Source organism: Oncorhynchus masou, chromosome 13 (assembly GCF_036934945.1).
Source record: "Oncorhynchus masou masou isolate Uvic2021 chromosome 13, UVic_Omas_1.1, whole genome shotgun sequence".
In the NCBI taxonomy this organism is placed as follows: Eukaryota; Metazoa; Chordata; class Actinopteri; order Salmoniformes; family Salmonidae; genus Oncorhynchus; species Oncorhynchus masou.
In genome coordinates, this window is record NC_088224.1 from 37,800,047 (window position 1) to 37,827,997 (window position 27,951).

Sequence of the window (27,951 nt, forward strand, 5' to 3'; positions counted from 1 at the left end):
CACCGCATGTGTGGGAGGTGGGTCAAAGGAGGTATCAGGGGTATGAAGAGTGGAACTAGGGGCTCCATTGTAAACTAAAACAATGATAACTAACCTGAACAACAGTATACAAGGCATATTGACATTTGAGAGAGACATACAGCAAGGCATACAGTAATCACAGGTGTTGATTGGGAGAGCTAGCTAAACCAGTAGGTGAGACAACAACAGCTAATCAGTTAGCACAACAACAGCAGGTAAAATGGCGTTGACTAGGCAGAGAGGGTCGGATTAACTACACACAGAGCCTGAGTGCGGCTAGGGCCGAGAGATAAAACATAAACAAACAGAATGGAGTACCATGATTAATGGACAGTCCAGCAGGCATCAGCTATGTAGCCAAGTGATCACAGTGTCCAGGGGGCAGCGGTGGATGGGACAGGGAAGCTAGACTGGCGAGTATTATCCAGGCTAAAAAAACTGGCTGGCTGTGCAGAAGGTAAAAGCCGCTAGCAGTGTTTAACAATGACTAAATAGCTTGTAGCTAGTTAGCTGGTTGGTTTCTGGAGGTTCTTGAATGTGTTCTAAAAATTAAAAATAATAGCGATTCCGTATCACATTGGGTGAGGCAGGTTACCGGAAGGAATAACTAATTAAAAATCGAAAAGAGATTGAAGGTAAATATGAAAGTAAATATGGGTCCTGTGAGTGGATGGGCTGGATATTAAAACACCAAAGGTATAATGGTATTTGGCGATCTTCATTAGGCACACTTGTAGTCTGAATTGATTGATACCTCCACCTGCTGTCCCCGTGTGTCATGGTCCAGGCCAGTCATCTTTGCCTACTCACCACTATTTTAGATATGCAAATAATATCATTTCCGACATTTGGTAGGCTATTTGTTAGTCAACTTGTCTATAATTAAAGAGGCCTTACATGCAGCTTCTCTTCTGTCATGTCTTGTTGCCCTAGAAGACAAAAAAAGCAGTGCTCACCAGAACAACGTAATAAACCAATAGAATGAACGCACCAATAATAAGACGAATCCAACACAAGTTTTCTTTGTGACATTATTCGGATAGTCCAACTGTAAACGCTCTACAGACATTTCAACTAGCTATCTACTAACCCTAACCTTAAACCTTATCCTAAACTTAAACCCCTGCCCTAAACCTAGCCCTAAATTGAACCCTAATCATAACCTGAGCAAGCAGTTGCATATCAACAGATAGTTTGTTGATAGTGTAACCATATGTAGAGCTCTTCCATTTGTGTTCGCAGAGCAAGGACTTGCAGGGCCCTGGGAGGAAATGCAATAGCCTACCTCTAAAACAATGGAAAGATTTTCTCTGCAACATTTCCAAATTATTTCAGTTTGACCATTTTCAAGGAAATGAAAAGGTGTGAAAACTATCCAAAATGAATCTCATTAGATTTCAGTTAGTCTTGGATATTGTATGTGGTAGCCTACTGTCAGCTTTTACAGCACCGACAAAGACAGCACGTTTGCAAAGTCCCTCACCTTGCATTCGCAAGATGCCAGATGCTGAAAGAAATGCATCTTATTTCTCCACACCTATTCCCGAGACAAAATTAACATTTGTTGTATCGTTATACCGCAATAACTACTATTATATTAGGCTACATATGAGAGTTATAGGCATTTAGTCTGTGTCCATATTTCACTTCACTTACAAGCGGCTTCCTCACTCCCCTACTTCCGTCATCTCTGGGGGGGAGGGGGAGTAGCCAATATGACAGAAGCTCACAGTCTTGGGCACAGTATCTGCTCGGACACCCTTTAATGTGATGAGTCATTATGGATTAACTATGATAAAGGCCACCCAGGACACACCGTGGCAGAACAGGGTCACCAAGCTCCACCAGGCCTGAACTATCACTGTCTGACGGTCGCTATGTCAGAGGAATCACTAAATAAAGAGTTTAGTTTTCCTTCAATTTGATATCGCTATAGCTGACACCACAGTAATTAGGCCTTTGCCTAAATCAACTAGTTATAAATTAATGTATGTACATTGAACAAAAATGGAAACGCAACATGTAAAGTGTTGGTTCAATGTTTCATGAGTTGAAATAAAATATCCAATACATTATCCATAGGCAGAAGAAGCTTATTTCTCTCAAATGTTGTGCACACATTTGTTTACATCGTTGTTAGGGAGCCTTTCATCTTTGCCAAGATAATCCATTCACCTGACAGGTGTGGCACATCACGAAGCTGATTATTACAGCATTATCATTACACAGGTGCACCTTGTGCTGGGGACAATAACATTTGCAGTTTTGTCACGCAACACAATGCCACAGATATCTCAAGTTTTGATGGAGCGTGCAATTGACATGCTGACTGCAGGAATGTCCACCAGAGCAGTTTCAGAGAATTGAATGTTCATTTCTTTACCATAAGCATTCTCCAACTTTGTTTTTGAGAATTTGTCAGTATGTCCAACCGGCCTCACAACTGCAGACCACGTGTATGGCGTCATGTGAGCGAACGGTTTGTTGATGTCAACGTTGTGCTGTGCCCCGCGGTGGGGTTAAGGTATAGGCAGGCATAAGCTACGGACAACGAATACAATTGCATTTTAACAGAGATACCATGACAAGATCCTGATGCCCATTTTGAGGCCTATTTCTTTTAAAGTATCTGTGACCAACAGATGCATATCTGTATTCCCAGTCATGAAATCCATAGATTAGGGCCTCATTTATTTATTAAATTGACTGATTTCCTGATATGAAGTGTAACTCAGTAAAATCTTTGAAATTGTTGAATATTGTGTATATATTTTTGTTCAGTGTATATTATTGTACATGTATGTACAGGTAACTGACAAAATAAAGGAAACACAAACAGTGTCTTCATCGGGCCACCACAAACCATTCAGAACAGCTTCAATGCACCTTGGCATAGATTCTGAAAGTGTCTGGAACCCTATTGGATGGATGCGACACCATTCTTCCATAACAAAATCCATAATTTGGCACCAGAATCTCCCATAAGCGTTCAACTGGGTTGAGATCTGGTGAAAGACACTCACACTGATACAGCACACACACACACACACACACACACACACACACACACACACACACACACACACACACACACACACACACACACACACACACACACACACACACACACACACACACACACACACACTTTTAAACCCCTTTGCTTCTTTGAGACCCCTCTTTGAAAGTCACTGAGATCTATTATTTTAGCCATGGTAGCCAAAATAATGGGCAACAGGGCATTTGTATACAGTACATGACCATAAGCACGGTTGGGATGTGAATTGCTTAATTAACTCAGGAACCACACCTGTGTGGAAACAACCTTTGTTTGATACACTTTATATCCCTCTTTATTCAAGTGTTTCCTTTGTTCTGGCAGTTCCCTGTAGATGTAGGCTTCCTTGGTCATGAACACATACAATGCATTGATAGGCTGGCATGTGTAAGCAGTCAGTGGAGATTTAGCGAACCACTGAAGATTACGTTGGATAAAAGGCGTCTTTTGCTCTCCAGCCCAGGTGGTAGTCAAACCGATTACATGAACAAGAGGAGCCGGGGAGGAGGTCATTGCTGAGAAGCGTGTTAAAATATAGATCATAGTGCTAGTTCTGCCTTGACGTCAACGGGTTATATCTGCCTCCCAGCTAATGTCTTCTGCATCAAACAAAACAACAAAAGAGATCCTAAACTGTACGCTTCTTCTCTCGACCTCTCGTTTAGGGAAGGCAGCAAAAGACACCCCGGCTAAGAGTGGCAAACATTACTCATCCTCTCTCTCTCTGTCGACTCAAAACATCTCGATGTTACTCACCGTTGTGTTCTGTTCGATTGAAATGTGGATAACTGTCAGTTTGGGTATAAAATGGAAGGCTAGGCTATCACCTTTCTGTTTTGCAGCCCGTGGCTCGGGGCGTTGCGGAGAGCAGTAGTGGTGAGACTGAATGCAGTGTTGGCTATAGACAGCATCTGGAGATGGCTTGGTTGGGGGTTGAGGGCTGGATGCGAGCGAGCGAGCGAGGGGCTGGTGGCGGGATGGTCTCCAATGGCCCGTGTCGCTCCAGCTGTCACTCAGTGCCCCCAGGACTCTCCGCTCACACCTTGTCATCTCCTCTGTTACTCAGGGACAGCTGAGAGAGAGGGCAAAAGACAGGCAGAAAGTGAGAGAGATTGAGGAAAAAAGGGGGAGGGAGCCCATAGGCCTACATAGTCATTGGGAGAGAGTGTATGAAAGAGAGAAAGGGAGACAGACAATGGCTAAGAGAGAGAGAGAGAAAGACAGTCTTTCTTGACTAAGATAACACCGTTTGCAGCCGTCCTTTGATATAGAATAGATATTGTCAGAATGGAGGCGATTAACGGGAACTCAAAACCGGCCAAAGGTGCCTTCTTATAAAAGAATCAACCATAAGCCCCACATATCATACAATCTTGCCTTATGTATTGGATGAAACATAGGTGATATTATCAACACAATTTACTTTGTAATTGGTGAATGGGATTGTGTGGTTATGGCAATAGATAAAGATGCAGAAATCGCTCCCCATTTCCTGGTTGCTAAAATTTGAATAGTTTACCTAGTTTCAGAATACGTGACAAAACAAGCAATAGTGTGGAGTATTATTGTACCATCTAAACCGCTGTGAAATATAGTTTCCCAAACCAAAGATATTGTATTTTCAGTTCTTTGAAACCGGTGTAAAACAACAAAAAAAACACACAACTGAAGAACATGAAGCATAGAAATAGCACACATAGAACAGAGCTACTGCTTCTTAGTCTTGTTTTCAATGAGAAAAGCAGATCTATAAGTCACATTCTATGTGAATTTGGTCAGGTTGCCCAAAACGTTACATATTGCAGTTTTAAAGTGTAGTAGTAATAACAGTCGTTGTAGTGTAATAGAATACGAGCATCTGCTAAATGACTAAAATGTCAATGTAGTAGTAGTCTACTGGATCGGCCATTTCATGCAGCGTACACGGTCTAGCACTTCATTCGACCGTGTGTGTGGATAGCTCTGCATGTCCTTAGATTTACACAGTGTGCTACAAAGGGATATACCTCAATCCCCTTACTGCCCAAAATATTGAAACCAAGATTCAAGAGAAAAAGAGGGAATAAGAGAGGGTGATATGAGAGACTTAATAGCCTATAATACAATTGATATTTTACAGAGAAGTCTGGGTCTGTAAGTCTCAGCTAGGGCTCGTGTTACTGCACTAGTGATATGCCTGAAATTGGGTCTGCATTCACGCTGCTTTATACCTGTAATCCGGCTTTGCTTCTAGTACCTGGCTGTAATCTGCAGGCATTTTGGTAGTAATCTACCTCAAATGTGTCAAGGCATTCAGAGGTGGAAGAAGGATCGGACCAAAGCGCAGCGTGGTAGGTGTTCATGATGTAATATTTAATGAATCAAACACTGGAATACAAAACAATAAAGTGAACGAATGAAAACCGGAACCGTACCGTGTGGACCAAACACTCACACGGAAAACAAACACCCACAAACCAAAAGTGAAACCCAGGCTACCTAAGTATGATTCTCAATCAGAGACAACTAACGACACCTGCCTCTGATTGAGCCCTATACTAGGCTGAACACAAAAACCAAAATAGAAAAACAAACAGACTGCCCACCCCAACTCACGCCCTGACCATACTAAAACAAAGAATAAAATAACAGAACTATGGTCAGAGCGTGACAAAATGCTTCTTCTCCGTTTAACCTCGCTGAAATGGTCCAAAATTATTGACAACAATATTTGTTTTAAAGACTGTATCAAATAAATAAAACATTTTCTGACATTATTTTAGACTAATGTAATTGCTCAGAGAAACACACTACCGTTCAAAAGTTTGGGGTCACTTAGAAATGTCCTTGTTTTTGAAAGAAAAACAAATTTTTTGGTCCTTTAAAATAACATCAAATTGATCAGAAATACAGTGTAGAAATTGTTAATGTTGTAAATGACTATTGTAGCTGGAAACGGCAGATTATTAATGAAATATCTACATAGCCGTACAGAGGCCCATTATCAGCAACCATCACTCCTGTGTTCCAATGACACGTTGTGTTAGCTAATCCAAGTTTATCATTTTAAAAGGCTAATTGATCATTAGAAAACCCTTTTGCAACTTTGTTAGCACAGCTGAAAACTGTTGTTTTGATTAAAGAAGCAATAAAACTGGCCTTCTTTAGACTAGTTGAGTATCTGGAGCATCAGCACTTGTGGGTTCGATTACAGGCTCAAAATGGACAGAAACAAAGACTTTTTTTCTGAAATTCGTCAGTCTACTCTTGTTCTGAAAAATGAAGGCTATTCCATGGGAGAAATTGCCAAGAAACTGAAGATCTGATACAACGTGGTGTACTACTCCCTACATAGAACATCGCAAACTGTCTCTAACCAGAATCTAAATAGGAGTAGGAGGTCCCGGTGCCAAACTGAGCGAAAGGACAAGTACATTAGAGTGTCTGAGCAATTGCAGTAGTATCAAATAATATAATTTCCCATTTTTGTTTTGCATACAATAGCTCCGTATTTTGAATTATTTATTTTATACAGTCATCATATTTCCTCATCTTTATCGAGGGTGACAGCAATTTCGGAGCCCACTGTAGTAGGTCAAGTTGTATGCATATGGATTACAACGAGGGAGGCTGATTTGTACAAACTCAATTTGAATTTGATAAATCTTTCTCATCCACTACAGAACGAAATCCCCAAAGATTTGCGCCACCTCTTACTGACCAATGAGCCTTGTAAATGTAGAAAGCAAGATATGCTTTAACATTCTGGTTTTTAAATATGTTTTGGGAGGAAAATATAGAATGATGTTGATAGAAACCAACGAGGGTTGATGATGAGGCTATTGACAAATGTAAAAATGTAAGTGTTATTCATTTCGGGATATGGCATTTTAGGTCACACTGGAGCATAGAAGAATCACCACTGTCTCCCCCTTCTCTAAACCTCTCTTGCTCCCTCTCTCCCCTTGTCTTCATCCAACCTTCCCTCCCTCCTTCTCTGTTCCCCTCCGTGTTAATCTACCCCTTTGTTTTGAGTCATCTCTCTTTCAGTACAAATCCTGGCCACCTCTTCCCCTACACTTTGTACAGCGTTACATGAGGAGCCGTATGTCTACATTTCCTTGTTTGCAGTAGACATGAAATATGGATATCAGACCGTATCAAACAAACTGTGATTTCCTCTAATAGGCCATTTCAAAAGAACCAAAGCACTGACAGAGAGAGAGAGTGAGAAGGGGAAGAGGAAGAGGGGAGAGAGGAGAGAAGAAAGGCGATTGAGGGATTTTTCACTCAGTACTCGCTACCCAGCACAACTGTACAGTTTTTTCCCCCTCCACTATCCACCCCGGGGATGGTGCGTTTCATAACCACAGGCTGTGATTGATGACAGACTTGGTATTTAGCGCCCAGATCTGACCATTTTGGAAAATTACATTCTGACAGAAAGCAAAAGGAGGACATTATTGCCATGCGGGAGGCGGAATGCTCTTTAAGCCATTTCATTTACCTCCCATAAATCTTGCCTACTCACCCTTTTTCTTTGGATGCGGAGGGGAGATAAGAGAGGATGGTAAGGGGTCTTGGTGGGGGGAGGGGAGAGGGGGAGCGGGATCAGGTACATTTTCATCAAACACTAGCCAGCCTGTAATGAATCGGATATGACACACGTTGGATGATTTCATGCAGATAACAAAGCATAAGGGAAATGTTTCCCTCTTCCTCAGCCTCTCAGAGTATATGCAATTTACTGTGTGTGAAATTGTAAAATGTTTGTTTCTTTTCCTGCTGGTATTTACAGTTCTTATACCAATTGACAAGTCTGAACATTCAGAGGCTGTGTTTACACAGGTAGCCCAATTCTGTATTTTAGATGTTTTATAATTGGTCTTTTCACCAATCAGAACAGACCTGAAAAAGTGCAGATGTGAAAAGATCTGATGTGATTGGTCACAAAAACAAATAGTGGTTCAAAAAGATCACAGTTATGCTGCCTGTGTAAACTCAACCATACTAGCACACATGATGATATAAGCCTATAGAATGAAGTAACAGACATGCTATACATACTAAGTAGGGAATAAGTATGTATACTGAGTATGTATACTACATATGGTAGGTTTCAATTAAGCCTGGCTGCATGGCACTTCAAACTGAAAACAATCCCTCTATTTATCTGTTGCACAGATTGTGAGGGCATGGCAAAGCTGGTAGAATACGCTGCTGGCGGCAGAAGCTAGTGGCATATGGAGTGACTCGGTCGCTATAGGGACAGCCCAGCGTTCACAGCATTCCCTTTGTTTCCACGGCGATGGAGGTAATTAAGAGGAAGTGTGTCCTTAGCAACTCCAGAGGGGTCATTCCCAGCTCCGCTAACTAACTCTCAATGTGAATACTTAATGTACAACAGTTTTCATAAAGCATGCAGCAATGAAAACAACCATGATGCTACTACTGCACTGGGATCCCGCTGCTAGCTATCGGCTCCCTGCTTTTTACAAAAACTGTCTCAATCCCACTTCCTCTTACATCAACCAATTCCAAGAACTGTGTCCTCTGTCAAATCATCCAACTGGAAGGATTGAGAGCGATAAAGAGAGAGAGGGTATTCTCTGTCAAGTACAGTAGCGCGTAACTCCATAGAGCAGAGCGGAAGAACCTGCCATAGCTCGGGGGCCATTTTGCTTAATTTTAGCAGCACTCTGACTAACTCATATTAGACTTAGCATGGCTCTACTTTTTATAGGAATGGTGATGTGGGGAAGGCTCTAGGGGTGTTAGACTGTCATTTGGCTCGCTGCTGACAGTGAAAGACTGGCAGAGAGCCTACTTTTGCAATTGCAATTTTAATGCACCCCAAATTAGTGAGTCTCTAGTAGCATCCACAATGTTATGACTAGCTCAGTCAGTGGCCCCTTAATTGAATGTGTCTCTGAAAGTTCTGTCAGGCGGAGAGTCAACTTACTCTATACGTCCCATGATGTTAGATATCTTCATTCCTTGGCCAAGCCCCTGTTAAATGTACCTTAATTGAACGTGTCTTTGTGTAAGGTATCTTCTTGTTATAGGTTGTACTGTGGACATTTTTACCAGGTTTAGAATCTGTTTACTATGTACATCCCTTGTAGCTAGCTAGCTATCTGTATTCTTTAGCCAAGTTCGTGCTTGTAGAATTGAGAACGTTTTCTCAGAACCAGTCAAGGTTGTGTTGTGTTCCATCCTTAGAACCTTGCCATACATGTGTAACCTTGGTCAAGTTGAACAGCAAAGGCTCTTTTTTCCTCAAATTTGATCAATGTCTGTGCTCTCTAGGCTCACATTTTATATTGCAGTTACCCTCCTGCCCATATATAAAATATATCCACCCTCCCCCTCTCCTCCCCATCTACCTCTTTCCCCCCACTTTCGTTCTGTCTTCGCTGACACTGTACAATCTCACTCATTCCCCGCTGGTGTGATGTCTCATGTTCTCCTCTGCAGCTGAGCGCAGTCAGGCCACAGAGGTTCAGCCTCACCTTCGCACTGTAGAAGCAATACCCTCTCCTTCCTTCCTTCCTTCCTTCCTTCCTTCCTTCCTTCCTTCCTTCCTTCCTTCCTTCCTTCCTTCCTTCCTTCCTTCCTTCCTTCCTTCCTTCCTTCCTTCCTTCCTTCCTTCCTTTTTCTTCCTTCCTTCCTTCCTTCCTCCATGTTTGTGATCGAGTGCTTTAACAACGATTGGAGTAGAGAAACGCAAGAGTAAACCTGGAAAGAACAGCTGAAGCAATATAGAATAGAGGCACAGTGCATGATTTTAATCCATTTATTCACAAACCCTATATATACACTACAGCCTACAGTGCAGCCAACTGTACAGATACACAGTTGGTACCAACAATGGAACAGACATTTGTTGGACTGTGCAATACATTAACAATACAGTTGAGTGTCCAGGTGGTTTTCCCTAACCATCTGTGTCAGACAATGGGCCGCCATTTAAAAGAATACAATTCAAGAAGACACAGAGACGTCAAAACACGCAATTAGTGGAGTCAATGTAAACAATATAGCTAGTTACCACCATTCACCATCCACTGCCCATTCCAAATCAATTTGGCTCACTCTTTCATTTCCTGTTTGTGCCGCATGTGGTGGCATGCTAGCTGTCGGAAGAAAGCACAGCGGTAAGGGTGTGCTCGTGATGAACCCATGCCACTGTTTGTAGGGAGAAATGTATGTCATGTGCCTCGGGCTAAATGAAAGGATTACCATGTCATTATAGCATTTGAGTCAGCAAGACGGCTCCATGATGCCGGCTAAGCAAAACAAAACCGTCTTATCCCCCAGGAATATAATGCTAATATTCTATATTTAGGGATGGTATTAAGTCCCATTACCCAACAGACTAACAATTGATCCGGATGGATTCTTTTAAATATGTTATTGGACCATAAACATATTTGGCTCATTAAACTATAAGGTTCAAATAATGATGATGCATGCTGCTTTGAAAATATAATAATTTATCAAGCCGACAAGCAATACAAGACTCTATTATTATGGTGGGAGAATATAATACTGTTTTAAATAACTCAATGAATCGTAAATGTCATGCCCTGATCTGCTTCACCTGTCCTTGTGCTTGTCTCCACCCCTCTCCAAGTGTCGCCCATCTTCCCTACTTTCCCCTGTGTATTTATACCTGTGTTCTCTGTCTGCTTGTTGCCAGTTCGTCTTGTTCGTTCAAGCTTACCAGAGTTTTTCCTGTCAGCTCCTTTCGTTTCCCGGCCTCAATTTGCTAGTCCTCCCGGTTTGACCTTTGCCTTTCCTGACCTCTGCCTCTACCTTTGCTCCACCTCTGGTTTACTGAACCCTGCCTGTCCCTGACCCTGAGTCCGCCTGCCATCCTGTACCTTTGCCTTACCCTGGATTTCTCGACCCCTGTCTGCCTTGACCTGTCTTTGTCTTCCCCTGTTTGCTACAATAAACAGTGTTACTTCAACAGTTTGCATCTGGGTCTTATGTTGACCCCTGATAGGAAAGGAAACCACATTATAAACTATCACCCTCATGCATGAATATCATGGATATATTGGAATGAGTGGATATACAGTATGGAGGCTTAAATATCCTGACCTAGTGAGATATACATGGCATAGGCTCAATCAAGTCAAATTGCTCTTACAGAATCTCCATGTGGGAGAGGATATTGGACATTTAATCAAAGCCAATTGGATAAAAAAAAATGTTTTTGACTAGGACCAAAAAATGTAAAACTGACTTTTTCCAACATACCATAGGTACAGCAAGATCCCCTTGTTGCTTGGCCTTTAGAGGCAATTGAGTACTCATCTTTAAAACAAAAGCAATTTAGGTGAAAAGAGTTCATATTCACAAAGGACATTGAGGGACTAATAGTACAGATAGATAACAATAAAAACTGTACCATAGAGGCACAGAATAAGTTAGAGGAACTTATTTAATTAAGAGAGATTAAGTGTAATTTTTTTAAATTAAGCGTACTGGATGGAATATGGGGAAAAAAGCCCCAAATTCTTTTTTAATCTTCAACATAGAAATGCTACCAAAAATGATTTACTAAAACGTATTACAAATGATGGAGTCACCCATGATTCACTAAACAATATTTTGAAAGAGGGACCAATTAACTTTAAGAATAAGTTTTCATTTCAGTTTCCTCCATCTCCACTAACCAAAGTTCATTTCTATTAATAATGTACAAATAACGCTGTACAGAAAGATTCATGTGAAGGCCAAATTACAGAGGTGGAACCTGATGCAATTAAAGCCTTTAACTCCAGGGCTGGCATACCAGCCGTGAGGTACACAGCCTGGAGGTATATCAAACATTTTTGATGTACTTAAAAAAGGTTTTCTATTGTTTTAACCACTCCTGTAAAAATGGTAGATTATCATATACTCAACCAGGTTTTATTTCACTATTACTAATTCAGGACTCAGGGTGGTAAACATTTTTTATTTATTTTTTTCCTCCAGGTAGGTTAGTTGAGAGCAAGTTCTCATTTGCAACTGCAACCTGGCCAAGAAAAAAAATCTTAAGATCCAGTCCATTAAAAAAATTGGAGGCCCCTTACACTCCAGTGTTGTGCCACAAAAAAATGAGCAAAATGCATAGCGCATAGAATTAAAAAGGTGTTGTCGGATATTGTTCATCCTAATCAGACAGGTTTTTTACATGGAGGATACAGTGGAGATAATATAAGACAAGTACTGGAAACAAAATAACACTATGAAATATCTGGGAAACCAGGCCTGTTATAACCAGGCCTGTTATTCATAGCTGACTTTAAAAAGGCTTTTGATAAACTAAGAATCAAGTTTATACTGAACAGAAATATAAATGTTGGTCCCATGTTTCATGAGATTAAATAAACTATTCTTTACACAGGTGCACTTTCTGCTAGGAACAATAACAGGCCACTCTAAAATGTGCAATTTTGTTTACATCCTTGTTAGTGAGCAGTTCTTCTTTGCCAAGATAATCCATTCACTTGACAGGTGTGGCATATCAAAAAGCTGATTAAACGGCATTATCTTTACATTACACAGGTCCACCTTGTGCTGGGGACAATAAAAGGCCACTCTAAAATGTGCAGTTTTGTCACACAACACAGAGGTCAAGGTTTGAGGGAACTGGCAATTTGCAGGCTGACTGCAGAATGTTAATTTCTCCACCATAAGCCACCTCCGTTGTTTTAGAGAATTTGGCAGTACGCCCCACCGGCCTCACAACCACAGACCATGTGTAACCATGACAGCCCAGGACCTCCACATCCAGCTTCTTCACCTGTGGGATTATCTGAGATCAGCCACCTGTACAGTAGATGAAACTGTGGGTTTGCACAACCGAAGAATTTTGAACTGTCAGAAACCTTCTCAGGAAACCTTCTCAGGGATGCTCATCTTTTTATTTTACCTTTATTTAACTAGGCAAGTCAGTTAAGAACAAATTCTTATTTTCAATAACGGCCTAGGAACAGTGGGTTAACTGGCTGTTCATGGGCAGAACGACAGATTTGTACTTTGTCAGCTCGGGGGTTTGAACTTGCAACCTTCCGGTTACTAGTCCAACGCCCTAACCACTAGGCTACACTGCCGCACCCTATCTGCGTGCTTGTTGTCCTCACCAGGGTCTTGACCTGACTGGAGTTCGGTGTCGTAGCCGACTTCAGTGGGAAAATGCTCACCTTCAATGGTCACTGGCATGTTGGAGAAGTGTGCTCTTCACGAATGAAGCCCGGTTTCAACTGGAATGGGCAGATGGCAGACAGTATGTAAAATAGTGTTGGAGGCTGCATCAGATGATCTGGCCTCCACAATCATCAACCCAATTGAGATGAGTTGGACCACAGAGTGAAGGAAAAGCAGCCAACAAGTGCTCCTTTAAGACTGTTGGAAAAGCATTCCAGGTGAAGCTGGTTGAGAGAATGCCAAGAGTGTGCAAAGCTGTCAAAGGCAAAGGGTGGCTACTTTGAAGAATCTCAAATATATATTGACTTGTTTAACACTTTTTTGGTTTTTGATTCTATATGTGTTATTTCATAGTTTTTATGTCTTCACTATTATTCTACGATGTAGAAAACAGTAAAAAAAAACTGGAATGAGTAGGTGTGTCCAAACTTTTGACTGGTACTATATATATATATGAAATGTGGAAAAAGGTTGCAAAGAGGGGGCCGAATACTTTCGCAAGGCACTGTATATATACATATATATACTGTATATATATATACAGTGCCTTGCGAAAGTATTCGGCCCCCTTGATCTTTGCGACCTTTTGCCACATTTCAGGCTTCAAACATAAAGATATAAAACTGTATTTTTTTGTGAAGAATCAACAACAAGTGGGACACAATCATGAAGTGGAACGACATTTATTGGATATTTCAATTTTTTTAACAAATCAAAAACTGAAGAATTGGGCGTGCAAAATTATTCAGCCCCCTTAAGTTAATACTTTGTAGCGCCACCTTTTGCTGCGGTTACAGCTGTAAGTTGCTTGGGGTATGTCTCTATCAGTTTTGCACATCGAGAGACTGAAATTTTTTCCCATTCCTCCTTGCAAAACAGCTTGTGCTCAGTGAGGTTGGATGGAGAGCATTTGTGAACAGCAGTTTTCAGTTCTTTCCACAGATTCTCGATTGGATTCAGGTCTGGACTTTGACTTGGCCATTCTAACACCTGGATATGTTTATTTTTGAACCATTCCATTGTAGATTTTGCTTTATGTTTTGGATCATTGTCTTGTTGGAAGACAAATCTCCGTCCCAGTCTCAGGTCTTTTGAAGACTCCATCAGGTTTTCTTCCAGAATGATCCTGTATTTGGCTCCATCCATCTTCCCATCAATTTTAACCATCTTCCCTGTCCCTGCTGAAGAAAAGCAGGCCCAAACCATGATGCTGCCACCACCATGTTTGACAGTGGGGATGGTGTGTTCAGGGTGATGAGCTGTGTTGCTTTTACGCCAAACATAACGTTTTGCATTGTTGCCAAAAAGTTCAATTTTGGTTTCATCTGACCAGAGCACCTTCTTCCACATGTTTGGTGTGTCTCCCAGGTGGCTTGTGGCAAACTATAACGGACCTCTGAGACTATCACAGTGCAGGTGCATTTATACGGAGACTTTATTACACACAGGTGGATTGTATTTATCATCATTAGTCATTTAGGTCAACATTGGATCATTCAGAGATCCTCACTGAACTTCTGGAGAGAGTTTGTTGCACTGAAAGTAAAGGGGCTGAATAATTTTGCACGCCCAATTTTTCAGTTTTGATTTGTTAAAAAAGTTTGAAATATCCAATAAATGTCGTTCCACTTCATGATTGTGTCCCACTTGTTGTTGATTCTTCACAAAAAAATACAGTTTTATATCTTTATGTTTGAAGCCTGAAATGTGGCAAAAGGTCGCAAAGTTCAAGGGGGCCGAATACTTTCGCAAGGCACTGTATATATATATATGTAGTAGCAGGCTCAAGGGTGTGGGGTTTCCACGTCACCAAGTTCAGTAACAAAACATGCACCAGTAGCACAACTAGAATGCAAATAGGGAGTTTATTAGGGATTTTAGTACACTGGGGAAGAAGGGGGAATTCACCAATCACCTCACAGGCCACAAGCCGTTCTCGTTGTTCGTTCCATTTTCCAGGGGTAATCCTCACACTCGGGTCCTTAGCCAATCTGGTCCTGTACCCAAGGGGTGTAGTCCAACAGTCCAGGTCACAACGGGTAATCACACAGATATTGTTCTCTCTTCTCCCACTCTTCATATAGCACTTTGTTCTCACCTTACTCTGCCCCTTTGTGCAGACTGCTTCTTCCTTTATCCCCAAGCACTCCCTGGCTTAACGACCACAGCCTTGCTTCGTTGGGGCAGAAAGACCATATAAGGCTCGGGGGTGGAGCCAGCGACCTGCAAGAAATCTCCCCTCAATAACTACTCCCCTCACCTCTCCCTGCCGTCTGCCACAATGTATTTATTTTAAAAAAGATACATGGGGGATTGGAAATGATGCAGACAATTACATTGATAGAAGCCACAATTTACTTTCAAAATTAAAGCTGATGCACCCCTAAAAAAAACAAGAAAAAAACTTTCCTTCATAACTTTCAGTATTTGCGAGGCTATCTTCCTCCACATTAGAGTAGTTTATGGCAACTACTTTTTACTTGAAAGGCAGAGCTAAGGTTAACTTGAGTGTTTTGTTTTTTAAGGGACCAAAAAACACTTTCAAAGCAGCAGAAATAATGTGAGGTAGATTTTTTTTTATCAGGACCGTATTGTTTAACACGGTAAAGAGCTTTCAGATAAGATTTAACGATGAGAAAACTCCCCTCTTGATTTTATAATCTGCAGTTCAAACAATAGCAAAGCCACCATACCACCACTGTTTTGGTGAACAGCTGAGGGATGGGTCTGGTGATATGTAACCGCTCAAATTCATAGACAGAGCTATGGATGCAAGGACTCACCATCGATCAACACAGTTCTGACCATGTTCTGTAAAGAAAGGATATATTTTGGGTTCTGATGGGGTATGACAGTTTAACTAAGCTCATGAGGTGTTTAGAAGTTCTACTCTTCAAGACTCAATGGCTATATGTATCATTCATTTAAAAGTCCCCAAAAAATGGATGTGGCAATCAAAGATTGCCTCTTTAAGCTAACGCACCCAGAGGTGCCGTGTTTTGTAGCAGTGTACTGTAACAGCAGGCTCACAACATGGCACCACTTATAGCCTAGCGGAAGATCCTAATTAATTAGGATCATTATAATATTTATTTCTACCAGGCACCATTTCTCATTTTCTCCTACAATTTGTACCGCGTCTATTCCTACTATATTTTCTGTCACTCAGTGCAGCTGTCTCGTGCGCTCTCTCTCTCTCTTCATCTAATATTAGCTCCATTCGCTTTCTTTATCTATTACCGCTCATCTCACTCTCTCGCACTCCTCAGCCTCTTGCCTCGTCAGCCTGTCCTACTCAACTCTTTCAATTCAAATTCTTTTTGGAATCCAGTTTAAATGCACGCAGGAAGGCGTGTCCTTGTCAGGACAAATAAGCATTTAGCAGGGGTAACAAATCAGACAGTTGACAAAACAACTCGCTGTCCAGAGTACAGATGAAGTTATGGGATGTGATGGAACGATATTAGATTTGTTTTACCCCGTGGCTACATCCTGTGTTCAGTTATGCCGACACTCCCTAAACCTCACTACTGTAGCTGTAATCTACTTTGAAGATTTTTTACACATTTTGCCATCCCTCCCCAACTAATTATCCTATTTTTCGACACCTTTATCTCTCCTTTTGTCTCTCGCTCCATTTCTCTCTCTCTCTCTCCTGGCTTCCCCTATTTCTTTGTGCTCGCTTTGTGCTCTTTAAGTTTTCCTTGAGTGACTAATTCTGGTAACCATGTGAGTTTCTATGTGAGTGGGACCTATCTGTGTGTGTGCTGCCTCCTTTCCTCTGAAATATAGACATGAAGTCCTGGGGAGCATCTCAATTACGTACTCCACACGTCCTCTCTCCTCACCTCCTTCGAGTAGCAAGGACCCGTTGGAGTAGAAGATCAGAGGGGAGGTGCCTCTGGCTTGTTCATCCAATGGATTTTAAGGAGGTGAGGAGAGAGGATGCGAGGAGTACGCAACTGAGATTCTCCCCTAGTCAGGTGTGTATTATATCACTTAGCTACAGCCATATATTATGTCATATAGTTGTATATTATGTTATAATGAGTCCTCCCATCCAGCAGGTGGTGGACCAGGCAGCCAGAAGACCGTTCTCCATGAGGAGTAGTGGAAGATGCCGGCTCTGCCAGCGCTGCTGCTGTCGATATACTTCCTCTTACTGTTGCTGACCATGGCCCCGCTCTCTTTCACCCAGGCTCCCGCACTCTCCTCCGTCAGAATGGGTGGGATTTCTACTAGTTACCAGAGCCACAAAGTCAAAATGGGCTATATCATAAAAGGGATGTCAAATGTAGAATGTAATAAAAATATAGGACAGAACAGACGACAAGAGAGACACGACAACACTAGCATGGTAGACACAACAACATAGCATGGTAGTGACACATGAAAACACAGCATGGTAGCAACACAACATGACAACAACATGGTAGCAACACAACACGGCAGCAGCACAACATGGTAGCAGCACAAAACATGGTACAAACATTATTGTGCACGGACAATGGCACAATGGGCAAGGAGGTAGAGACAACAATACGTCACGCGAAGCAGCCACAACTGTCAGTAAGAGTGTCAGTAAGAGTGTCTGGTAACACAGGAAGCTGCAGTGCAGTACAGTACAGTTCACAGTACAATGTTCTATCAATGTCTCCATGGATACGCATACTGTAGGCTAATTGAAGATCAGGAAGATAAGGCTTGGATCAGAGAATGCCTCATTCCTCAGTAATTGTAATGTAAACAAGGGTCGTTACCATAAGGATGATAGGATCATTTATGAACTCATTTGGTTATGTACATCTCGCTGACTTCACCGGTGTGATCATCATTCAGTGATCGTCCTAAATGTCAGACGACAGGTTGTCCAGTTTTCCCCCTGAATAACCTTTCCTTGAAAATGGCTCTAGTCCGTGTGATTCTCTGTGACTCACCCCTGGTATCCATTTTGCAGATGGGTTGAATGTTAGTCAAAAGGTCAGCCTCATTGGAACATAGATCAGATAGACTTACTTTGAAAGGAATCACAAAACCCAACAGTGGATTTGAATCCATCTGCCCCCGGGTCTGGTTTTTCATGCTCCTTTAACTTCTCGTCTGTCTTTCTATCGTTCTATTTATCCCCCCAGCGGCCATTTTGGACGACCAGTCGGTGTGTGGGCGAGGGGAGCGGCTAGCGCTGGCCCTGGCCAGGGAGAACATTAACAGTATTTTTGAGGGCCAGTCCAGAGCCCGGGTGGAGGTGGACATCTTCGAGCTGCAGAAGGACTCACAGTACGACACCACCGATACCAGTAAGCATAATCAGTACAAACCACTATTTTCTAAATTGAGCTGGATAGACATTTTATTCATTCAAATGTGACCGACGGGTTTCAAACCCAGGTCGAATCCTGAGTACCGCAAGAATGTATTAGCCCGCTGAGCTAATGCCAATGTTCCATTTATTGTCAACTATATCTGGATAGACACTTTACGCATACAAATTTGACAGAATGGGTTCAAACCAAGATCTCCTGAGTGACACAAGACTGTTAGCCCTCTGAGCTAAAGACAATAGATTATCTCAGAGAAGCTCATGCAAGTCTTCTGATCCCAGGCAAGGTTACTCATCACATGAGTTACACCGACATACACTCACACACTCACAGTGTACCGCTGACAGAAGTCATTGTCTTGGAGAAGGACGAATCGACCGAGGAAGCTAAGTGTGTGTGTCCGAGATCATTATTTTTCACGTCATAGCCTTTTGTACTCCCACCATCACAAAGGGAGGCAATATGGTAGTGGGTGTTAACAATTGCGCTTTAAACAGTGAGTGACCTGCAAGTATTCACGTGCAAACACACTCACACACACATACACACCACAGGAGGTTGGTGGCACCTTAATTGGGGAGGACGGGCTTGTGGTAATGGCTGGAGCGGAATTGGTGGAATGGTATCAAATACATGGTTTGATGTCATTCCATTTACTCCGTTCCAGTCATTATTGTGCCCTTTCCTCCCCTCAACAGCCTCCACTGATACACACACACACATTGCTGATCTGTCTCGGATCTGGGAGAGCCATACAGGTTTTCTGAACAGAATATTAACACTCATCTCCAATAGACAGAGTGTGGATTCAGATTTCCGTTATGGCTACAATTAATCAAAAGTGTCCAGCATTGACTCTTAATTTGATATATCATCCAAGAACTGGACAGAGACAGAACTGGACCTCGTCCAGAACTGGACCTCCGTCTTGCTGGTGAATTCTCTCTCCTTACTAATTCCCCCCTTTCTCATTCCCTCCCGTCTGTCCGTGTCCGTGTCTGTGTCTGTCTGCCTGTCTCTGTCTGTCTGTCTGTCTGTCTGTCTGTCTGTCTGTCTGTCTGTCTGTCTGTCTGTCTGTCTGTCTGTCTGTCTGTCTGTCCCCTCGTTTCTCTCCCCCCCCATCTCGCTGCTGTCTGTCTCTCCTCTCTATCTCCCCTCTGTCTCAGTGTGTCAGATATTGCCAAAGGGGGTGGTCTCTGTGATTGGCCCCGCCTCCAGTCCTGCCTCAGGGTCAACTGTCAGTCACATCTGTGGAGAGAAGGAGGTGAGCTAGCTATGTCCTCTAAACCACATACACACTGCTACTCATACTATATCCCCAAACTCCCATAAACCACTACTCCACTACTTGTCTGCTTACTGGATGATTACCAATCATTGAAAGGACTGGATAGGTTTTGGACATTTTGTTTATACCTATCCTGCTGGGGTTTACTTATTAAGGAAGTGTACTCTCAGATTATTAGTTACACCCATCTGATACCGGGTCGGACCACCCTTTGCCTCCAGAACAGCCTGAATTATTCTGGGATGTATTCTACAAGGTGTCGGAAACGTTACACAGGGATGTTGGTCCATCCTGACGCGATGGCATCACACAGTTGCTGCAGATTGAACGGTGGTACATTCATGCTGCTAACAGCCCGTTTCATCTCATCCCATTATGCTCTATTGGGTTGAGGTCTGGGGACTGACCAGGACACTCTAGTAAACTGAACTCACTGTCAAGTTCCAGGCAGTGTTTGTGATGGCCTGCCCACTGGAGCCACTTCTTCTTGTTTTTAGCTGAAAGGTGTGCAACTTGGTGTGTTCGGATGTTGCAATCGCCCATCTGTGACAAGGAGCTGTTTTCGCCCCCCGGGACTGCTGCTGACGAGATGTTTTTTTGTTTGTCGCACCATTCTCGGTAAACCTTAGGCACTGTTGTGCGTGAAAAGCCCAAGACGGTGGCAGTCTCTGAGATACTGGAACTGTCGTGCCTGGCACCAACAATCATACCACTCTCAAAGTCGCTTAGGTCACTTGTTTTGCCCATTCTAACGTTCAACTGAACAGTAACTGGATGCCTGGATGCCTGTCTGCCTGCTTTATATAGCAAGCCAAGGCCACGTGACTCACTGTCTGTAGGAGCAATCCATTTTCATGAACGGTTGGTGTACCTAATAAACTGGCTGGTGACTGTCTGTAGCACTGCTATAAATTCAAATCAAACTTTATTTGTCACATGAGCCAAATACAACAAATGTAGACCTTACCGTGAAATGCTTATTTCCATCCATTAACCAACAGTGCAGATCAAGAAGAGTTAAGAAAATATTTACCAAATAAACTAAAGTAAGAAATGATAAAAAGTAACACAATAATAAGGCCTTTTATAGGGGGTACCGGTACCGAGTCAGTGTGCAGTGGTACAGGTTAGTTGAGGTTATTTGTACATGTAGGTAGGGATGAAGTGATTTTGCATAGATAATAAACAGCAATTAGCAACAGTGTACAAAACCAATGGAAGGGGGGGGGGGGGTCAATGTAAATAATCCGGTGGCCATTTTATTAATTGTTCAGCAGTCTTATGACTTGGGGGTAGAAGCTGTTAAGGAGCCTTTTGGACCTAGACTTGGTGCTCCGGTACCGCTCGCCTTGCAGTAGCAGAGACAACAGTCTATGACTTGGGTGACTGGAGTCTCTGACAATTTCATGGGCTTTCCTCTGACACCGCCTATTATATAGGTCCTGGATTGCAGGAATCTTGGCCCCAGTGATGTACTGGGCCGTACGCACTACCCTCTGTAGCGCCTTACGGTCAGATGCTGAGCAGTTGCCATACCAGGTGGTGATGCAACTGGTCAGGATGCTCTCGATGGTGCAGCTGTAGAACTTTTTGAGGATCTGGGGACCCATTGCCAAATCTTTTCAGTCTCCTGAGGGGGAAAAGGTTTTGTTGTGCCCTCTTCACGACTATCTCTGTGTTTGAACCATGATGGTTCGTTGGTGATGAGGACACCAAGGAACTTGAAACTCTCGACCCGCTCCACTACAGCCCCGTAGATGTTAATGGGGTCGGTCCTGTTCGGCCCACCTTTTCATGTAGTCCATGATCAGCTCCTTTGTCTTGATCACATTGAGGGAGATGTTGTTGTCCTGGCTGTCTCATAATTGTCGGTGATCAGGCCTACTTAATGACGGTGTTTGCTTTGGATAAAAGCCTCTGCTAAATGGCATATGTTTTAAGTCCTTTCAGGTCAGTTGATGTTAGGGAGAGGAGACGTGGAAACAGTTCATTTTGGGACACAGCCCACATCACTCTAGGAAATGTCCTCTCTGACCTCTCTCTCTCGGTCGTAGTTTAGTGAACTCTGCAATGAGTTAACTGTGGCTCATTCAGTTCGAACCTGCATGGTCACACTTCGGTCATGCAGAGATTTAACCTGGTTAATACTCCTTCTTTCACTAGCTATGATAATGAATCAGTCTTAAACCGTGGTTAGATTACGATCTCTCGTCATATGAATCTGCAATGGGATGCTGTCAATCATCTACCAATGGAAATCTCTTCAGGCATTTTCACATTAGATTTAATTTCAGTACGGGCCAAGCAGCATTTCATCCCAGGGGCGAAACAATTCAGACCTGGCCCTTAGCCAGAGGAAGTCAAACAAGGGTTTAAAATCTCGCAATAGGAAGAAAATGCAAATGTGGAAAAAATAGAGCCTGTTTATGGTCTATGGATGAAATACCAGTATATAAACAGCTTTTGCTTTGTTTGGGTTGAATTGGGTTGAATATGTCAATGTGATGGACAGAGCATTATAATAATTTCCAGGGTAAAAGCTTGAATGCTTAAACGCCCAAATGCAGCCAGTTTTAAAAATATCAATATCAAATAATTAACTTGCTGTAATAGTTCTCAAGCAAGAATTTTGCTAGGACTGTCTGGGAGTGGTCTGAGTGACGGGGGACATGGGTAGAGATATGTCATCTGAAAACTAGCTGTTATTGGCAGAAATCTTAAACTCTCTTTGTTATTGGTCTATATGAACTTATACTGCCTGGTGATGGCACCAGGCATGCAAACAACCCACCCATGCAAACAACCCACCCATGCAAACAACCCACCCATGCAAACAACCCACCCATGCAAACAACCCACCCATGCAAACAACCCACCCATGCAAACAACCCACCCATGCAAACAACTCCACCCATGCAAACAACCCACCCATGCAAATAACCCACCCATGCAAACAACGCCACCCATGCAAACAACCCACCCATGCAAACAACCCACCCATGCAAACAACCCACCCATGCAAACAACCCACCCATGCAAACAACCCACCCATGCAAAACCTGCTGATTTAGAAGGTATTGTGTAGATTGTATCTTCAACCAGCAACTATCAGGAAATATCCCCGATCAAATGTTTTCCCACTTTTTACAGTGTTGGTTTCATCAGCTGTTGTACAATATGATACAAAACACAGGAAAATATCATTTTGACTGCACTGGGCCTTTAAACCCAACCCCTTCATCTCCCTTCCTTTACTCTTTGTGTATGATATGATAATAATAATTTTGCTTATTATAGTATACACAAGTATGATAATAATAATCCATTATCATCATACGTGACCATCCTTTTTAACATACTCACATAAACAATTGTGCACACTTCCCAAGATCGATTCATGATGCCTAAAAGTGCATTTATAACGCCTTATGTTGCCTGCTGTCTCAGATCCCTCATGTGAAGGTGGGCCCGGAGGAGACGCCCAAACTCCCATACCTCCGCTTCGCCTCGGTCAGTCTCTACCCCAGCAACGAGGACCTGAGCCTGGCTATTGGGGCCATCCTCCGCTCTTTCAGCTACCCCACCGCCAGCCTCATATGCGCCAAGGCAGAGTGTGAGTGTATATCCCTCAGGTTGTCTGATACTGCATGCATGTTCCTATAGTTCCCTACTTGTGGAATTCCGTACTACAATATTTCCCTACGTACACATTTTGTGGAAAGGATTCTACATGGAACCCAAAAATCTGGAAACAAAATGGTGCTATCTTGAACCTAAAATGGTCCTTCGGCTCTCCCCTTGGGAGAACCTTTTGAAGAACCCTTTTTGGTTCCATGTAGAACCCTTTCCACAGAATATTTTACATGGAACCACAAAGGGTTCTACCTGTAACCAAAAGTGGTTCTACCTGGAACCAAAAAGGGTTATCCTAGGGGGACACCTGAAGAACCCCTTTGGAACCCTTTTTTCTAAGAGTGTACAGTCTACTTCCTTTACCTCCATACATCAACTCTCCACGGTTACGGTTTGATCTGAACAAAGGTTGAGTGTGAATGCAGGATGTTTGATACTGCATTTGTCTCATGCTTCTAGACCTTGATTATTGTTGCAGTATCACCTGTGTGAGCGTGGAGAGTGCATAAGAAATGATACATTGTATACGTTGTCAAATGAGATGCCCTGCGTTGCTGTTTTCCTCAAGGTGCATGTTTATATTAGAGTCATTCAGAAGATGCTCTTATCCAGAGCAACTAACATGAGCAATTAGGGTTAAGAGCCTTACTTAAGGACATATCGACAGATTTTTCACCTAGTCGGCTCGGGAATTCAAACCAGTGACCTTTCGGTTACTGGCCCAATGCTCTTAACCTGCCGCCTCCATTCTCATGTAATCCTTTATTTAGCAGGTTCAAGTAGTCCAAGTACCTTCAAGTAGTGCGTATGTAACCGATGTGAAATGGCTAGCTAGTTAGCGGTGGTGCGCGCTAATAGCGTTTCAATCGGTGACGTCACTCGCTCTGAGACCTTGAAGTAGTTGTTTCCCTTCCTCAGCGAGGGCCGCGGCTTTTGTGGCGCGACGGGTCACGATGCTTCGTTGGGTGTCAGTTGTTGATGTGTGCAGAGGGTCCCTGGTTCGAGCCCTGGTAGGGGCGAGGAGAGGGACGGAAGCTATACTGTTACGCATAGCTATCTGTTGAGGTTCATGTATTGTGTGTATGTTTTGACGCTTTAGACTTGTCAGCGTACAGACGATGCCCCTGAAGCTTCAGTAGAGCAGTAGTGCGTATCATTTTGCATTGGTCTGATGCTCCTCTCTTCAAATAATACAACTCCAACAAAGACCCTAAACTGTACAAGAGTACTTCAGTAGCCTGGAGCCATTCATACAACCCCTCTATCACCCTCCCATCATTCCTCCTGCTTTCCCTGCACACAGAGTGCAGCCGCCCAGCCAGTCCAGGTGGTGTATTAGCCCAGCTCCCCTCCATAGTGGCTTATACCTTCCACTTATGAGCTGCTGCTCTACTCGACTGCTCAGGTCTAGGCCAAGGTTGGGTGTGCCGAACGCATCTTTTAACAGTCCGCGCCACCCTCCCTCTTTATGGAGCCCACTATTTTCCACTTGGCTGGTCTAGTCTGCGGTCTGTGTAACGTTCTTTCGCAAAATGGTGTCTATTCGTTCCTCGTCCCTTGGTTTTTCTTGTTTTATTTTCCAGTCAGCTATGTTGCCACTGTATTGGTTTGTCTGTTCCCTGTACAAGGCCCAGATTATCAAGGTCAGGCATGTGATAGACTCGTTTCTGGATAGAGTAACTCACTGGTCACTGAATGTTATGAAAGGGGGTAGGAAGTAAAGGTGGACATGTACTTTCTGTCCAGGGATGAAGAGGAGGATGGTCCTCCTCATTCATTTAAGGAAAAAGTGAAACAATTTAACACATTCAGAAATCCTTCTTGTAACTCAAATGATACCTTTGTTTACACACCTCACCTAAATATCTGATTAAACATACTGGTAACAGAGAATGTGAAAATATGTGTCAACAGCACCAGCTAGACATGTGCAGTTACCTTCTGGTTGCCAAAGTAGATTTAACGTTACTACACCGCATAATATAAAGTGATGGGGGGGACAGAGAAATAGAGCAAAATATCATGTTTTTCCGGTGGCAGTAATCAAAATGTATTTTGAAATAGCAATACAGTGCTATAGTACTCTGTAATGTTTAGTTGAGGTATCACAAAGTATGTGTTTCATCAAGCCTCTGAAGTGCTCCGCCTCCACCCCGTAGGCCTGCTGCGATTGGAGGAGCTGGTGCGGCGCTTCCTGATCTCCCGGGAAACACTGTCCGTTAGGATGCTGGACGAAAGCCTGGACCCCACCCCCCTGCTAAAGGAGATTAGAGACGATAAAGTGGCTACTATCATCATCGACGCCAATGCTTCCATCTCCTACCTCATCCTCAGAAAGGTCAGGACCCTCACCAGGCTACAGTCACAAAGACAACTAACAAGAGTGTGGTCCTCTGTAGCTCAGGTGAAAGAGCAAGGCGCTTGCAATGCCAGCATCGTGGGTTTGATTCTCGGGACCACCCGTACGTACAATATATGCACGCATGACTGTAAGTCACTTTGGATATAAGTCCTGCTTAACGGAATATACTAGTATTATATATTTAAGCAATAAGGTCCATATACAGTATGGCCTAGATACCACGGCTGTTCAAACATGACGCAACGCAGCGTGCCTGGATACAGCCCTTAGCCATGGTATACTGGCCAATTACCACAAACCTCCGAGGTGCCTTATTGCTATTATAAACTGGTTAACAATCTAATTAGAGCAGTACAGATAACTGTTTTGTCATACCCGTGGTATACGATCTGATATACCACGGATGTCAGCCAATCAGCATTCAGGGCTCGAACTATCCAGTTTATAATACAGTTTAAAATCTTTCAAAGAATCAAGTAGCACATTATTTGAGGTTACCTAGAGCTACATAAGGACTTCATAACACATGTTTAACTCACACATAACACATTTGTAAGCAGCACATAAGCATTCCATAAATGCTTATGTCAAGTTGATAATTGTATCATAGCAATGTCACCATGATATAATTAATCTACTTGAAGGCGTTGACATGAGAATTTATTACATTCAAGAAATGCTTAAGCACTGCTTATGAATCTGCTATATCTGAATTATTCATGTATTAGCAGATCCTTATGTAGGTTTGCCTTGCCCAGCTCAATGTCATTCTCTGCGGTATAAAACACATAGCACCATTTATCCTACTCAATATTGTGGCCAGAAGGCACATTATATATGTATGCTTTGAAATGATGTATTATTCTGTTCTGTAGTCTACTGGTGGCACCAGTACTGTAAGCTATGTAAACGCTAGATGTAGTGTTCACGTATGCTATGTGTATGCACGTGTAATCAACTGTCAAGAATAGCAGATATGCGCTGTTAGCTTTCAACGGTCAAAGTTCTACATGCCAAACACCTGCTCATATGTCTAAAGCTAGCAAACTTGTTACCTGAATGCCAAATGATAAAGTTACTGCATCACCCACAGTGCCGTGCAATTCACTGTATCAGCACTGTTACAATGCCCCCCCCCCCCCCTCACCCCTCTCTCCTTTTCCACCCCTCAGGCATCAGAACTGGGGATGACATCAGCGTTTTACAAGTACATACTCACCACAATGGTAAGAGCATACCAATCAAAATTCTCCTCCCCTCCCTCTCCGTACCCTACCCACAATCCTCTCTGCTCGGCCTGTGGACGGCTATCGCGGCAGATCTCATCTGAAATGCATGATGGGAGTGCACCTCTTGTCATCATTATTTCTGTGCCTGGCGCATGCCCTTGTGCGAGGTGACTTACATAGCTAGTAATATTTTCTACATCGTATCCCGTCCCGTCTACAGTGCAGGGCATTTTTGCTGTGGTACTTACGAGGGCGCACGCCTCACACACCCAAGTGAGAAATGGCAGTTCCCTGAACAATGGAGAGCGACCAGAAATCTCTAAATCATGACCCTTTTCATTTTCATAGCTGAATGGCACGCCGCTCTACTGTCTGGAACTAGAACCGTTGGTGTCCTGCCTCCCGGTACCAAAACGCTGTCCCTGTATTGTACCATGGTCTCCTTACTGTATTCAGCTACTGTGAGATGCTGTGGTAAACTGTTACGACCGCTGTCCAACTGCAATGAACTTTTCCAGAGCCGTATTTCAGATATGCTGTATTTCAAAATTATTTTAAAGAGAAGAAATATGTACTTACTTACTACCCCTATTCCACACTGCTATCTCATACCTCACTGTCAGTGGCGGTCAGTGTCGTTTATAAGCATGTCCTTATTTCTATTACAGCTTGTTGGATGACTGTCGTTCATATTCCATTCACCCAGTTCAATGTAACATCAATAGGTTTAGGCTACTACATGATACAAAAATGTTCCCTATACCCATCATGAGGTTTCTACAAACTAGCCTATGAATGAAAGTTTACAACATAGGTGCACACAGGTCTAGAGAATTGTGCGATGACAGACAGTG

At 42.8% G+C, this 27,951-nt stretch overlaps 1 pseudogene; it reads left to right on the forward strand.

The window, feature by feature from the left end:
• The window catches only part of LOC135552248 (glutamate receptor ionotropic, kainate 5-like), a 101,477-nt pseudogene that overhangs the window by 53,019 nt on the left and 20,507 nt on the right, over window positions 1–27,951 (forward strand).